Below are 13,405 nucleotides of genomic sequence, written 5' to 3'. Positions count from 1 at the left end.
GTCCCGCCTTCACATTGAGGATACCGTCCATCGTGTTGTGTGGCACTACCACTGTGCTGAATGGGATAGATTTCGAACGGATCTAGAAATGCAAAACTGGGCATCCATGAGGCGCTGTGGGCCATCAGCAGCAGCAGAATTGTACTCAACTACAATCTGTAACCTCATGGCCCGGCATATCCCCCACTCTACCATTACCATCAAGCCAGGAGACCAACCCTGGTTCAATGAAGAGTGCAGGAGGGCATGCCAGGAGCAGCACCAGGCATACCTCAAAATGAGGTGTCAACCTGGTGAAGCTACAACACAGGACTATCTGCGTGCCAAACTGCATAAGCAGCATGTGATAGACAGAGCTAAGCGATCCCATAACCAACGGATCAGATCTAAGCTCTGCAGTCCTGCCACATCCAGCCGTGAATGGTGGTGGACAATTAAACAACTAACTGGAGGAGGTGGCTCCACAAATATCCCCATCCTCAATGATGGGGGAGACCAGCAAAAGTGCAAAAGATAAGGCTGAAGCATTTGCAACAATCTTCAGCCAGAAGTGCCGAGTTGATGATCCATCTCGGCCTCCTCCTGAAGTCCCCAGCATCACAGATGCCAGACTTCAGCCAATTCGATTCACTCCGCGTGATATCAAGAAACGACTGAAGGCACTGGATACTGCAAAGGCTATGGGCCCTGACAATATTCCGGCAATAGTACTGAAGACCTGTGCTCCAGAACTTGCCGCGCCCCTAGCCAAGCTGTTCCAGTACAGCTACAACACTGGCATCTACCCTGCAATGTGGAAAATTGGCCAGGTATGTCCTGTACACAAAAAGCAGGACAAATCCAACCCGGCCAATTACCGCCCCATCAGCCTACTCTCAATCATCAGGAAAGTGATGGAAGGTGTCATCAACAGTGCCATCAAGCAGCACTTGCTTAGCAATAACCTGCTCAGTGATGCTCAGTTTGGGTTCTGCCAGGGCCACTCAGCTCCTGACCTCATTACAGCCTCGGTTCAAACATGGACTAAAGAGCTGAACTCGAGGTGAGAGTGACTGCCCTTGACATCTAGGCAGCATTTGACCGAGTATGGCATCAAGGAGCCCAAGCAAAACTGAGGTCAATGTGAATCGGGGGAAAACCCTCCACTGGCTGGAGTCATACCTAGCACAAAGGAAGATGGTTGTGGTTGTTGGAGGTCAATCATCTGAGCTCCAGGACATCACTGCAGGAGTACCTCAGGGTAGTGACCTAGGCCCAACCATCTTCAGCTGTTTCATCAATGACCTTCCTTCAATCATAAGGTCAGAAGTGGGGATGTTCGCTGATGATTGCACAATGTTCAGCACCATTCGTGACTCCTCAGATACTGAAGTCTGTGTAGAAATGCAACAAGACCTGGACAATATCCAGGCGTGGGCTGATAAGTGGCAAGTGATATTCGCGCCACACAAGTGCCAGGCAATGACCATCTACAACAAGAGAGAATCTAACCATCTCCCTTGACATTCAACGGCATTACCATCACTGAATCCCCCACTATCAACATCCTAGGGGTTACCATTGACCAGAAACTGAACTGGAGTAGCCATATAAATACCGTGGCTACAAGAGCAGGTCAGAGGCTAGGAATCCTGTGGTGAGTAACTCACCTCCTGACTCCCCAAAGCCAGTCCACAATCTACAAGGCACAAGTCAGGAGTGTGATGGAATATTCTCCACTTGCCTGGATGGGTGCAGCTCCAACAACACTCAAGAAGCTCAACACCAACCAGGGCAAAGCAGCCCGCTTGATTGGCACCCCTTCTACAAACATTCACTCTCTCCACCACCGACGCACAGTGGCAGCAGTGTGTACCATCTACAAGATGCACTGCAGCAACTCACCAAGGCTCCTTCGACAGCACCTTCCAAACCCGCAACCTCTACCAACTAGAAGAACAAGGGCAGCAAATACATTGGAACACCACCACCTGCAAGTTCCCCTCCAAGTCACACACCATCCTGACTTGGAACTATATCGCCGTTCCTTCACTGTCACTGGGTCAAAATCCTGGAACTCCCTTCCAAACAGCACTGTGGGTGTACCTACCCCACATGGACTGCAGCGGTTCAAGAAGGCAGCCCACCACCACCTTCTCAAGGTAATTAGGGATGGGCAATAAATGCTGGCCTGGCCAGTGACACCCACATCCCATGAATGAATTAAAAAAAAATGATATCGGCACTGGAGATCAAAACGTAGAATCAGTCTGGGTAGAAATAAGAAATAGCAAGGCAAAGAAGTCCCTGGTGGGAGTAATCTATAACAGTAGTTCCACAGTGGGGTACAGTATAAACCAGGAAATACTGGGGGCTTGTAAGAAAGGTACTGCACAGTGGCACAGTGGTTAGCACTGCAGCCTCACAGCTCCAGAGACCCGGGTTCAATTCTGGGTACTGCCTGTATGGAGTTTGCAAGTTCTCCGGGTGCTCCGGTTTCCTCCCACAGACAAAGACTTGCAGGTTGATAGGTAAATTGGCCATTATAAATTGCCCCTAGTGTAGGTAGAAGAATGGTGGGGATGTGGTAGAGAAAATGGGGTTAATGTAGGATTAGTATAAATGAGTGGTTTTTGGTCGGCACAGACTCGGTGGGCCAAAGGGCCTGTTTCAGTGCTGTATCTCTAAATAAAATAAAATAATCATGGGTGACTTTAATATTGCTACAACTGACCGCTTCAGTCAAAGCCCCCAATCAAAATATACGATTCTGATTGTGGTGGGAGAAACACACTGTTAGTTCAATCCCCTCACTCCACAGATCGCCTAACATATCATTTTAAAAATTACCAAATTAAAGAAAGATCCAGACAAATTTACCATCTATTAACCCCCGAATGAGGGTAACTAAACCAGGTACCTTTAAATCAACAAATCAACTCTTTAATTAGAAGAACTAAATTCCTAAACACTATGAAGATATAAACAACATTTAAAATAAATAAAATTAGACTGCTTGCAAATTCACAGTCCACTGTTGCTTAAAGTCCTCACAGTCATCCGATGCAGGAAAAAGGATTCTTCCACAGTAGAACAGCCCATAGTCTAACTTCAGCAGTAGGTGGTGCTTTCCTTCTCCAGCGAATGTCAACAATTAACGACTTGTAAACACCTTCAATAGAGTCAAGCTGACTTTAGGTTTTTTGAGGGATAAAAGTTTGTCACAGTCTAACTTCCCTTTCTTCAATTTAAATTACCAGAGATCTCTGTTTTGGCTTGACTTTTTAGAATTTTGCGAGATAATTACTAAACAGACTAAAATCCTATTCCTTCAGTTTAAATGGTTGAGAGCTCTTTTTCAGGTGCCAAACACCACAGCTGTCTGTGTCCTCTGTGTCTGTGTGTTCTGTTAGAACAAACTGTCTTCAACTAAAAGCCTGTTCAAAATTGAATTGGAACAAATGCTACTCATTCCCAGTGGCTGTATCTATGGTAATGAGAATACACCCTTTGAATTGCAGTCTCCAAATGGCTGTTTCTAACGGTAACCGAAAATGCACCTTTCTATAACTCCTGAGGCTTGCCGGTTCTTAAAGCAATACTGATCCTCTGCAAACCTGAAAGGCAAACTGCATATTCCTGGAAAAAAAAACTACAGGACCATGACACCACTACCCCTAGTGGAATGAAACACCATTCCTGAAATGCATTTCATTACAATGGGTAAAAAAAATACAAATTGAAAAAATGCTAACTTTTTTTCACGCATTGACAGATATACACATTTCTGAAAAAAAATGTTTAAACTACAGCAATAAGTTCCACCAGAACATTTTAGCTTTAAATTTTCAAAAGGTTGTTCCAATTAACCCATTTTTAAATTTCCAAGCATAGTCTTCCAAGTGTCCCGATTGTCTATCACCTCAGCAAGGTGAACTGCACAGCTCGGAGCACTGACCACTACTGGGTTCATTATTCTCTGAGAAGTTTCTCAAGTACCCCTTAACCTATGTGGCATCACTTGACACTGGAAAACCCTGTCCAGTGTAACAGAAGCTGATTTTTCTCACCGTGGGGTGTCAAAGGAATTTGACAGTATCCCTCTGACAAATCTGTCTCTTTAAGACTCATTGTGATGCCCACTCTGTCCTTTAAATGAGAATTTGGGTAGGAGTCTGCCTTCTTTACCACAGTGACTTTTCCAGAGTCTATGCCAGTTTGAGCCGTCCCACCAGGTTTAGTCATCAAGACCATCTGTGAATTCCAGCTGTCCTGACTAGGTTTATCTAAGCTGCCCTTCAGCATGCATTGTACCTCTGCTTCCACTTGGGCCTGTCTGTCTGGACCTAAGCAACAAGGATGTTGTTTTAAAGGAATGGTTCCCTCTATACCCACATCATGTGTGGATAAGGTTGTACATCCTGGCTTATCCCTACAAACTCTTTGAAACATTGTGAAAACAAGGAACACTTTGGCCAAATACTTGCTAATTCTTGAAGAAAAAGAGAAGATATGAAAGGATGTCAATTGTCCGTTTTGGTCTGGCGTCCAGGTATACGGAGATGGGCCACTGGGATCTTTTCAGAAGCAGTTCGTTCTGGAGATGTTGAGAAATAGTCTGGTAGGCTTCTCAGGAGAAATGTGGCACTCGCAGTTTCAGTTATCACACTCTGGATTTGCAGGGTTTTTCCAAAGAGGTAGACAAAGAGAAGCTGACACATCGGATTTCTCCGGGTCGCTTAGAGAGGTGCAGGAAAAATGAGCTGGTGGGGGGGGGGTTTCTTTTCAGCAGGCTACAAAACCAATTGCTTTTCATCAATGTCCACATCCCAAGTGAACCAAAACAATTGAAAAGAAAACACCTCCTGACCCTCATAAATCTTGACATGTCACTTCTCTGTAAACATTTCCCCCAAGTCACCAAGGTTTCTGTTGCTTATTTATCTTAAGGCATGTGATATCCAGTAAAGGTTGTTTCCAACAAATATTCAGGCTTCCAAAATGAAACTGTTTCAACACTTTAAATATGAGTCCCCAAAAAATATTTACCAAAAAATGGAAGCAATCTTTAACTACAATGTCTGCATCATCCCTCTCCTTTGTGAAGACAGAGACAAAGTACTCATTAAGATCCCTGCCCACATCTTCTGCATCCACACAGAAGTTCCCTTGTACATCTCTGATAGGCCCAAACTTTTCCTTAGTTATCCTCTTGCGCTTAATGTACTGATAAAACATCTTTGGGTTTTCTTGACTTTAACTGCCAATATGTGCTCTCTATCAGGCCCACTCCATTATTCTGTTTCTGTCAGGCAGTGCTCTCTCTCAGACCATTTCCTTTTTCCTGCTGCTGTCTCGCCGTGTTATCCCCCTTGGCCTACGATTTTGTCCTGCCATTGTCTTGCGGTGTTGTCTCTCAGGCCCACTCCTTCATCCAGTCACCAGCTCGCTGTGCTCTCTCTCACTCCGGACCACTCCTTTTCCTGCTGCCGTCTTGCTGTGCTTTCTCCCTAGACCCAGGCCTGTATCCTGCTCTGCTCTCTCTCAGGCGTCCTCTTTTATTCTGCTGCTGTCTTGCTGTGCTTTCCCCCTAGACCCAGGCCTGTATCCTGCTCTGTTCTCTCTCAGGCCTCTTCTTTTATTCTGCAGCTGTCGTGCTGTGCTTTCCCGTTCGACCCAGGCCTGTATCCTGCTCTGCTCTCTCTCAGGCCTCTTCTTTTATCTTGCTGCTGTCTGGCTGTGCTTTCCCCTTAGACCCAGACCTGTGTCCTGCTCTGCTCTCTCTCAGGCCTCCTCTTTTATTCTGCTGCTGTCTGGCTGTGCTTTCCCCTTAGACCCAGACCTGTGTCCTGCTCTGCTCTCTCTCAGGCCTCCTCTTTTATTCTGCTGCTGTATTGCTGTGCTTTCCCCCTCGACCCAGGCCTGTATCCTGCTCTGCTCTCTCTCAGGCCTCTTCTTTTATCTTGCTGCTGTCTGGCTGTGCTTTCCCCTTAGACCCAGACCTGTGTCCTGCTCTGCTCTCTCTCAGGCCTCCTCTTTTATTCTGCTGCTGTCTTTCTGTGCTTTCCCTCTAGACTCAGGCCTGTATCCTGCTCTGCTCTCTCTCAGGTCTCCTCTTTTATTCTGCTGCTGTCTTGCTGTGCTTTCCCTCTTGAGCCAGGCCTGTTTCCTGCTCTGCTCTCTCTCGGGCCTCCTCTTTTATTCTGCAGCTGTCGTGCTGTGCTTTCCCTCTAGACCCAGGCCTGTTTCCTGCTCTGCGCTCTCTCGGGCCTCCTCTTTTATTCTGCTGCTGTCTTGCTGTGCTTTCCGCCTAGACCCAGGCCTGTATCCTGCTCTGCTCTCTCTCAGGCCTCTTCTTTTATCTTGCTGCTGTCTTGCTGTGCTTTCCGCCTAGACCCAGGCCTGTATCCTGCTCTGCTCTCTCTCAGGCCTCTTCTTTTATTCTGCTGCTGTCTTGCTGTGCTTTCCCCCTAGACCCAGGCCTGTATCCTGCTCTGCTCTCTCTCAGGCCTCCTCTTTTATTCTGCTGCTGTCTTGCTGTGCTTTCCCTCTAGACCCAGGCCTGTATCCTGCTCTGCTCTCTCTCAGGCCTCCTCTTTTATTCTGCTGCTGTCTTGCTGTGCTTTCCGCCTAGACCCAGGCCTGTATCCTGCTCTGCTCTCTCTCAGGCCTCTTCTTTTATCCTGCTGCTGTCTTGCTGTGCTCTCCGACTAGGGCTCCTCTTTTATCCTTCCTCCATTTCGCTGTGCTCTCTCTCTCAGTTGCAGTTGATTTGTATCGTCTTCGCTGTTTGTCACACATCCAAGAATTTTATTATGGGAACACAGAGGGAAATTTCAAAATTTGGCAATTTCCAACTCATATATTTATCAAAAGAAAGCAGTGGTTCTGGCACTGACCGTTGGGGAACATCACTGTCTCAGTGTGAGACAATGGGATAGTGTCAATGTCACTGAATTAGTAATCAAGTGGCCACGCTAACACAGACATGGGTTCAAATCCCACATTGGCAGTGGGTGGAATTTAATTTAGTTAGTTAATAAATTCAAATAGTTCATGAAAGTCTGGAATTGAAAGCTAGTCTCAGTAACGGTACAATGAAACTATCATCGATTGTGGTAAAAACCCATCTGGTTCACTAATGTCCTTTAGGGAAGGAAATCTGCTGTCCTTACCTGGTCTGGCCTACATGTGACACCAGGTCACAGCAATGTGGTTAACTCTTAACTGCCTGTGAAATGGCCGAGCAAGACATTCAGTTCAAGGGCAACAAACGTTGGTCTTGTCAGCAATGCCCACATCCCTCGAAAGAATTTTTTAAATCCTCCAGTCTGAAAAACAACCATTTACCATGTCTTAAATAAAAGCAAAATACTGCAGATGCTGGAAATCTGAAACAAAAACAAGAAACGCTGGAAATACTCAGCAGGTCTGGCAGCATCTGTGGAGAGAGAAACAAAGTTAATAAAAACAGCAAGTGCTGGAAATACTCAGCAGGTCTGGCAGCATCTGTGGAGAGAGAAACAGAGTTAATAAAAACAGCAAGTGCTGGAAATAGTCAGCAGGTCGGGCAGTGTCTGTGGAGAGAGAAACAGAGTTAATAAAAACAGCAAGTGCTGGAAATATTCAGCAGGTCAGGCAGTGTCTGTGGAGAGAGGAACAGAGTTAATAAAAACAGCAAGTGCTGGAAATACTCAGCAGGTCAGGCCATGTCTGTGGAAAGAGAAACAGAGTTAATAAAAACAGCAAATGCTGGAAATACTCAGCAGGTCAGGCAGTGTCTGTGGAGAGAGAAACAGAGTTAATAAAAACAGCAAGTGCTGGAAATACTCAGCAGGTCAGGCAGCGTCTGTGGAAAGAGAAACAGTAAATAAAAACAGCAAGTGCTGGAAATACTCAGCAGATCAGGCAGCGTCTGTGGAGAGAGAAACAGAGTTAATAAAAACAGAGAGTGCTGGAAATACTCAGCAGGTCAGGCAGCGTCTGTGGAAAGAGAAACAGTAAATAAAAACAGCAAGTGCTGGAAATACTCAGCAGGTCAGGCAGCGTCTGTGGAGAGAGAAACAGAGTTAATAAAAACAGAGAGTGCTGGAAATACTCAGCAGGTCAGGCAGTGTCTGTGGAGAGAGAAACAGAGTTAATAAAAACAGCAAGTGCTGGAAATACTCAGCAGGTCAGGCAGCGTCTGTGGAGAGAGAAACAGAGTTAATAAAAACAGCAAGTGCTGGAAATACTCAGCAAGTCAGGCAGCGTCTGTGGAGAGAGAAACAGAGTTAACGTTTCAGGTCAGTGACCTTTCATCAGAACAGAAGAATACACAGGATGTACTGCAAAGGCTGGCTATCAATTTTCACCACATCGACCATCTCTTCTCCTCCCATTATTATCCTGTGCCTTATTAGACTCTGATAAATTGTACTTAAGTATTCTCACCTTGCCCTGCACCTCTAAGCATATATCTTTGTCCCTAATCGGCCCCACTCCAACTCTTAGATGCTATTTACTGATACTTTTTACATGCCAGGAGAAGATTTTTGGGTTTCCTTTTATGTTTAATGCCATTATATTCTCATACTCTCTCTTTGACAGTCTTAGTTTCCACTTTACTTCTCCTCTTACCTTTTTGTATTTGACCTGGTTCTCACTTGAAGAATTCACTTGACATGCATCCTACACCCTCTTTGTTTCATCAACATCTCTATCTCTATTGCTTTGAAGGTGAGAAAGTGTTAAACTACTTGACATTGGGCTGGAATGATAAGATATCATCCCTCCGACTCTTACTAACCTCAAGGAAGTGTGAAATCTGTTTGTGAAGAGTTTGAGCAGATCCATTGCAGACTGATCTGCTCTGAATGCTGCTTCCACCCTCTGCTATACACAGTGAGTTAACAGTCCTTCAGCAGAGAGTCTGTAACAAACATCTTTCACAAAATACTGAACCAGCTCCATGCAAGCTCATTCTCAAGCTCTGTAACCCTGAATACCTAATAATTGCTGTTCTTCAGAGCACAGTAGCTCTCCTAACCTGGCTTTGCCCTTTCAGTTCATCACTAATAAAATAAAACTAAAAATGCTGCTAACTCATTTCCAAATTCTTCTTTAAAATGTCATCTGTTAAAAGTTTGCAATGTTTACAAATGACAAATATTTCTGTGTTTGTGCACAGCAGAACGCATGTGTATTTGTGTGTGTCTGCATGTGTATGGTTGTACGTGTGTGCATGTCTACTTGTGTATATGTGTGGGTGCATGTCTACATGTGTATGTGTGTGTGTATGTGTGGGTGCATGTCTACATGTGTATGTGTGTGTGTATGTGTGTGTGCATGTCTACATGTGTGTGTGCATGTCTACATGTGTACGTGTGTGTGTATGTGTGTGTGCATGTCTACATGTGTGGGTGTGTGTGTACATGTCTACATGTGTGGGTGTGTGTGTACATGTCTACATGTGTGTGTGCGTGTGCATGTCTACATGTGTGGGTGTACATGTGTGTGTGCATGTCTACATGTGTATGTGTGTGTGTGTGCATGTCTACATGTGTGGGTGTACATGTGTGTGTGCATGTCTACATGTGTATGTGTGTGTGTGTGCATGTCTACATGTGTATGTGTGGGTGTGTGTGTGTGTGCATGTCTACATGTGTGTGTGCATGTCTACATGTGTACGTGTGTGTGTATGTGTGTGTGCATGTCTACATGTGTGGGTGTGTGTGTACATGTCCACATGTGTGTGTGCGTGTGCATGTCTACATGTGTGGGTGTACATGTGTGTGTGCATGTCTACATGTGTATGTGTGTGTGTGTGCATGTCTACATGTGTATGTGTGGGTGTGTGTGTACATGTGTGTGTGCATGTCTACATTGTGTGTGTGTATGTGTGTGCGCATGTCCACATGTGTGTGTGCGTGTGCATGTCTACATGTGTGGGTGTACATGTGTGTGTGCATGTCTACATGTGTATGTGTGTGTGTGTGCATGTCTACATGTGTATGTGTGGGTGTGTTTGTATGTGTGTGTGCATGTCTACATGTGTGGGTGTGTATGTGTGTGTGCATGTCTACATGTGTGGGTGTGTATGTGTGTGTGTATGTCTACATGTGTGGGTGTGTATGTGTGTGTGCATGTCTACATGTGTGGGTGTGTATGTGTGTGTGTATGTCTACATGTGTATGTGTGTGTGTGATCATGTCTACATGTGTATGTGTGTGTGCATGTCTACATGTGTTTGTGTGTGTGCATGTCTACATGTGTGGGTGTGTATGTGTGTGTGCATGTCTACATGTGTGGGTGTGTGTGTACATGTGTGTGTGCATGTCCTTGTGTGGGTGTGTGTATGTGTGTATGTGTGTGTGTATGTCTACATGGGTGGGTGTGCATGTGTGTGCATGTCTACATGTGTGTGTGTGTGCATGTCTACATGTGTATGTGCGTGTGCATGTCTACATGTGTGTGTGTGTATGTGTGTGTGCATGTCTACATGTGTATGTGTGTGTATGTGCCTGTGCATGTCTACATGTGTGGGTGTACATGTGTGTGTGCATGTCTACATGTGTATATGTGTGTGTGTGTATGTGTGTGTGCATGTCTAAATGTGTGGGCATGTGTGGGTGTGTGTGTACATGTGTGGGTGTGTGTGTATGTGCATGTCTACATGTGTGGGTGTACATGTGTGTGTGCATGTCTACATGTGTGGGTGTGTGTATGTGTGTGTGCATGTCTACATGTGTATGTGTGTGTGTGTGTGTGTGTGCATGTCTACATGTGTATGTGCGTGTGCATGTCTAAATGTGTGGGCATGTGTGGGTGTGTGTGTACATGTGTGGGTGTGTGTGTATGTGCATGTCTACATGTGTGGGTGTACATGTGTGTGTGCATGTCTACATGTGTGGGTGTGTGTATGTGTGTGTGCATGTCTACATGTGTATGTGTGTGTGTGTGTGTGTGTGCATGTCTACATGTGTATGTGCGTGTGCATGTCTATATGTGTGGGTGTGTGTGTACGTGTGTGTGTGCATGTCTACATGTGTATGTGTGTGTGCATGTCTACATGTGTATGTGCGTGTGCATGTCTACATGTGTATATGTGTGTGTGTGTATGTGTGTGTGCATGTCTAAATGTGTGGGCATGTGTGGGTGTGTGTGTACATGTGTGGGTGTGTGTGTATGTGTGTGTGCATGTCTACATGTGTATATGTGTGTGTGTATGTGCATGTCTACATGTGTGTGTGCATGTCTACATGTGTGGGTGTGTGTATGTGTGTGTGCATGTCTACATGTGTATGTGTGTGTGTGTGCATGTCTACATGTGTATGTGCGTGTGCATGTCTATATGTGTGGGTGTGTGTGTACGTGTGTGTGTGCATGTCTACATGTGTATGTGTGTACGTGTGTGTGCATGTCTACGTGTGTGTGTGCATGTCTACATGTGTGTGTGTACATGTGTGTGCATGTCTACATGTGTATGTGCATATGCATGTCTACATGTGTGGGTGCATGTCTACATGTGTGTGTGTGTACGTGTGTGTGCATGCATACATGTGTGGGTGTGTGTGTATGTGCGTGTGCATGTCTACATGTGTATGTGTGTGTGTGTGTGCATGTCTACATGTGTTTGTGCGTGTGCATGTCTACATGTGTGTGTGTGTGTGTGTATGTGCGTGTGCATGTCTACATGTGTGGGTGTACATGTGTGTGTGCATGTCTACATGTGTACGTGTGTATGTGTGTGTGTGCATGTCTACATGTGTACGTGTGTGTGTGCATGTCTACATGTGTGTGTGTGTTTAGTTCCTACAATTCTCAACTTGGCAGGCGCAGGTGACATCATCAGTAGTTGAAGACTGTCAGGTTTGAAAGAATGGAGAGAGAATGGGGCCGGTGATATCCATATATAGATAATAGACATCAGAACATGAGAAATAGGAGCAGGAGTAGGCCATTCGGCCCTTTGAGCCTGCTCCACCATTCAATATGATCAGGGCTGATCTTCTGTTTCAACTCCACTTCCCTACCCGATCTCCACTCCCCTTACGGTCCAAAAATCTACCAACCTCTGTCTTGAAGACACTCATTGACTGAGCATCCACAACCCTTTGGATGGAGAATTCCAAAGATTTACAATCCTCTGAGTGAAGAAATGTCTCATCCTCTCAGTCTGAAATGACCGATCACGTATCCTGAGACTGTGCCCTCATGTTCTCGATTCCCCCGTCAGGGGAAACAACCTCTAAAGTGTCTACTCTGTCAAACCCCTTCAAAATCTTAGATGTCAGATCATGTTAACCACAGGCACTCATTTAGTCAGCATTTTACTGGAGAGTGTGAGAGCCCAGAGCCACTGTTTATATAACACATACATTAAAAACACTGTCATAAGTGTTTTAACAAGGTGAGAAAGGTGTCTTGGGGCCCCTCTCAGTCTTCAACTGATCTTACCGTAACAGGGTTTAATTTTAAACACACTGTTTTGATCTCCCTCTTGGTGCATCCTTGTTCACCGCTTTCCAATTATAAGGCAAAGAAACCAGCACAAACAGGTTTTCTTAGGTTTAAAGAAGAAAAGTTGAAATTTATTAAACTTATTCAGTTAATGCCTATAGATACAAGACACGCCCATGCTAACATGCATAGTTCGATTCTGGGCACTGCCTGTGTGGAGTTTGCAAGTTCTCCCTTTGTCTGCGTGGGTTTTCTCCGGGTGCTCCGGTTTCCTCCCACAAGCCAAAAGACTTGCAGGTTGGTAGGTAAATTGGCCATTATAAATTGCCCCTAGTATAGATTGGTAGTAGGGATATGGGATTAGTGTAGGATTAGTATAAATGGGTGGTTGATGGTCAGCACGGACTCGGTGGACGAAGGGCCTGTTTCAGTGCTGTATCTCTAAACTAAACTAAACACACATGCAAATAGAGACTGAAAAGAGCAGAATAAAAATAAAGCACAAAAGTTTGAGGCAATCTCTGAAGAGGGTTTTTGTTACTGTTCTTCGAGCCCACTGTAGAGTCCTTGATTGTAGGTCGATCTTGCTTTTCATTGGGGCCCAGTATTCTTCTTAAACCTTGTTCGCTGTAGGAGACTTTTCTCTCTTGGGTTTTCAGTGCATTCAGAGGCTTGTGAGAAAGAGATGGGAGCAGACAGGAGAGATCTTCTCAGTCCAGGAGCAAACAGTCTTTGAGTTCAAGCTCTCTGTGGCCAGTTCAAAAGAAAATCCTGGAACAGCCAGTTAGTCACCTGACCAACTGATCTAACCAGTCCTGGCCCTTGTGGATTGTATCCTCCTTAGCAGGCCCTGGAATGCATTTTCTCACCTTTGATATCTGTTAGTATGGAAATGTTTTTTTCCAGCCACGGCTGATCTGCTTAACAAGTCATTTCCTCACTCCAACAACAGTTAAAAATCAATGTTCATGACAAAATTAATGTG

Source organism: Heterodontus francisci, unplaced genomic scaffold (genome assembly GCF_036365525.1).
Source record: "Heterodontus francisci isolate sHetFra1 unplaced genomic scaffold, sHetFra1.hap1 HAP1_SCAFFOLD_719, whole genome shotgun sequence".
In the NCBI taxonomy this organism is placed as follows: Eukaryota; Metazoa; Chordata; class Chondrichthyes; order Heterodontiformes; family Heterodontidae; genus Heterodontus; species Heterodontus francisci.
This window is presented reverse-complemented; position numbering follows the sequence as displayed.